Consider the following 3,755-nt stretch of genomic DNA (forward strand, 5'->3'; position numbering starts at 1 on the left):
ATATATATATATATATATATATATATTTATTTATTTATTTATTTATTTATTTATTTATTTATTTATTTGCCTGTGCTGGGTCTTAGCTGCGGCACATGGGATCTTCGTTGTGGCATGAGGACTCTTAGGTGCAGCATGCATGTGGGATCTAGTTCCCTGACCAGGGATCGAACCTGGGTTTCCTGCATTGGAAGCATGGCATCTTAACCACTGGACCATCAGGGAAGTCCCCATTTATAGAAGTTTGCTTCCTGTGCATCCTCCAAACATCTAACAGATACCAAACATGATACAGAGTCTAAACAAAGTATACTTCTGAAATATGTGCTTGCTTGATTCATAGGCTTTTTATTCTTTTGTGTTGGATTTTTACTGATGAGTTCTCAGCTGTAAAGAAAAAGATTCTGTAGAAGGAAGATGTTTGTGTTTTCATCTGAACATAGAGGTAGGAACAACCAGGATGATATGCAAAATGTAAAGGGGATTGCATGTGGCATTACATTCATGCTGTTTGCAAACTTGGTCCCTGGAACTGGTATGTCCCACGAAAGCTATCTTCACCGGTGACAGCTTTTTTTTTTTTGCGGTACACGGGCCTCTCACTGTTGTGGCCTCTCCCATTGCATAGCACAGGCTCAGCGGCCATGGCTCACGGGCCCAACCGCTCCGTGGCATGTGGGATCTTCCTGGACCGGGGCACGAACCCGTGTCCCCTGCATCAGCAGGTGGACTCTCAACCACTGCGCCACCAGGGAAGTCCCGGTGACAGCATTTTGAATTGCCACACACCTCCCAAACCTGAGTCTCTCTCCTTTCTCTGGTAGGAAAGGTTAACAGGTAGAATTCTCAAGTAGCTCTTTTACGCTTATCATGTGACCAATAGGGGCAAAAGCTCTCTCAAATTAAATTTTACATTGATTAAACTTACCCCTGGCCTTAAAGTTCCTGATCTGCCTCTCTTCCTGTTTTTCAACTCTGGCTAACTCTCTGGACTAAGTTTCTTTAATTTTTTTTCTCCTGACTTTTCTCTGCTTTTTTCCTGCCCTCTCCACTCTTCACCTTGAACTGGATGTACTTCATAAAATGATGTCTAGATAATTCAGCCATTCTGCTGAATTGAACTTAAATATCGGACAAAATACATTTTAAGTGGTTTTAAACTAATGTGAAAATGTTGGAATTTGTACCAATATAAACATATTAAACTTAAGACCATATTCAAATACAGTTAAAAATTACATCATGTTTCTTCTACTAGAAATCTTAAAGAATATATCTACATACACATAAAATTCACCCTCTGAGTCATGGTGTAATTTAGATTATATTTTATTAGACATTCTTTACAAATTTAAAATACTGCTATTTTTACATGCGCAGAGGAAAATCAGTTTGGATAATTATTTAGGCATTCATTAAAATCACCCACAATATAGAGACACTTTATTGTGTCATTTATCAACATACTTGATATGTATATCTAAAGTGCATTATGTTACAAAAAATATAGAAATTCAGCAGCACCAAGACACATTTACAAAATAAATACATCAGTTGACAAAATAAATTATGGTAAATGTGATAATAATAATTGGATTAGCCTTGGCAAAAAAAAAAAAAATATTCACAATGACCAATGTGCAGTTTCATAGAGCAATGGGGGAGACAGTTTTATTCCAATGCATTTACAGTATTTACAGACAATAAATATTTCTAATACTTTCCATATGTTCATTATTACAGAATCCTGCAATATGTCTTCTGAACGTCTCTGCTGAAAATTTCAATGCCTCCTGTAAAGAGAAAGAAGGGAAAGAAGAGGAGAAAACAGGTTAATTCTCTTTACAAATGAAGAGACATAAAATAAAGGATGTAAATTAAGGAACATAGAATCACAAGGACTGCTTGTAAATATCTTTTACAGAAGGTGATTGTGGGATCCACCTGACTTTCTAGAACCTCTGCTACAGGCCGGGTCTTTAATCTGATCAAATGGTCAATGTACAGAAGAAAGGAAAATGGGTAAGGGACAATTTTGAGAATTCAGAAATAAGGCCAGGTTGTGCAATACATCATTAAATACACCTTGCTTAGAAGTTTATTCCCCGGTGATGCCCAACAGAGGTGATGCAAAGGTTGCTTATTCTGTTCAGGTTCTCATTTGGCCAATCTCTCACTAAGATAATGGGCTGTGGTGAGGGTAGAGTGTGTGATTTGGGGTAAAGGTTAGAAGGATGTGTAATTAAACAAAGTATGTTTGGTTGATGATTTTATGATATCTGTCCTTCTATAGCTGTCCTTAAACACTAATGAATAAAACTATCATTGGATTTTAGTTTTTGAAGCCAAAACTAAGAGAGAATTGCTGCTAGTTTTTTGACTGAATCTTGCATTAGAGATTGGGAAAACCCATTTTAAATTTGAGAATAAGAATCAATTAATTTAAAAGTATAAAATAACAATATTTCACATCACTGTGTTTGTTTTATTACCCAGAATAAGTTACCACTTGGGACTGACTCCTTTTCGAACCCTTCTAAACACTGTAATGACAGTATTTTAAGATGAGCTAGAGACTTTTTCTCTGCTTTTCTGTCTCCTTTTCTCTCCTCTCTGTGTGGTCTATTTCAGGGAATACATATTGGTGTCAAGGAAACAACTACAGAATGGAATCTGATTGGCTGTGTCACTGCATTAACAGCCAGAGTTTTACATGGCAGACCTGCATGGTTGTGAGACCTACCAAGAAGCAAACTCTTGACAATTTAGGAATTTTATGTGCAGCTTGAAGAATGAAAAACAAGTTTAGCATTTAGGGTGTTTTAATGTCTTAAGGAATTGACCTCTTCACCAGGAGTCTTGTTTGGAATGATAAAATAGCTCCTAGTTACACAGAAAAAAAATAGTTTACGATTAAAATTTTAAATAGGTGGATATGGATGGATGCTATGAATAAAGTCCAAAAGGCAACTGTCAAACTCAATAATTTGCTTACTGTACTGATTTTTAAAGGTCTTGGTACTAAATGGTATTTAGTGAGTGAATTGAGTAACACAAGCAGGGAGGGAATGAATAGTCTCGAACAATTATTTCCTCAGAAGGAAAGAAAAAGGAAATAAATTAAAGGACCAAGGAAAAGATCTTTTGATTAAGTTTCACCCTGTCCAGCCAGTTTGCTTATCTTTCCTTCTGATTTCTCTTTAACAAAGGCATGTAGTGGAACAGTCAGGTAAAATATATACCATGACCTAAAAGTATATGTATATGTTTATTACACATATGAGTATGACAACACTTTAGACCTCTAGCTCTTCTGAGTACTGAAAAGCTTTTATATTATTTCTAAATCAGTGTTTGCCAAGGCAAATTATATGGTCTCAATTAAATGAGTTCTACTGTAACTGGACATCTCATTTGCAACATCAAAAATTCCAAAATGTAATTTCCAAAATTTATGTATTTTCCACTGAATGGTTCACGTGAGAGGATCCAGACAGTGTTAGCACAATAGTTTCTTTTAAGAAATACCACCACTATTATATATTATAATAAAGTCTGTGCTTGCTATAACATCAGGCCTCTTAGATCATAGTATAATAATGCAAAGAGATTAAAGAGAGGACGTTAATAAAAGGTTGGAGGCTTACAAATCTTTAAAATAGTTATTCTGAAAAGATTCTAGTTGGATTACAAAATTTGCATGACCCCATATGATCTCATCAGTACACTCCTGAATTTCCCCACTCTTCCCTACA

At 35.8% G+C, this 3,755-nt stretch overlaps 1 non-coding gene across 1 annotated transcript; it reads right to left on the reverse strand.

The window, feature by feature from the left end:
• Positions 1-152: 152 nt before the first annotated feature.
• TRNAW-CCA (transfer RNA tryptophan (anticodon CCA)) lies at positions 153-225 on the reverse strand. The gene has a single exon. It is a non-coding gene; the product is annotated as a tRNA-Trp (tRNA).
• Between the last annotated feature and the right edge of the window lie 3,530 nt (positions 226-3,755).

The sequence above is a fragment of the Lipotes vexillifer genome, unplaced genomic scaffold, assembly GCF_000442215.2.
Source record: "Lipotes vexillifer unplaced genomic scaffold, Lipotes_vexillifer_v1.1 scaffold477, whole genome shotgun sequence".
NCBI classification, from domain to species: Eukaryota; Metazoa; Chordata; class Mammalia; order Artiodactyla; family Lipotidae; genus Lipotes; species Lipotes vexillifer.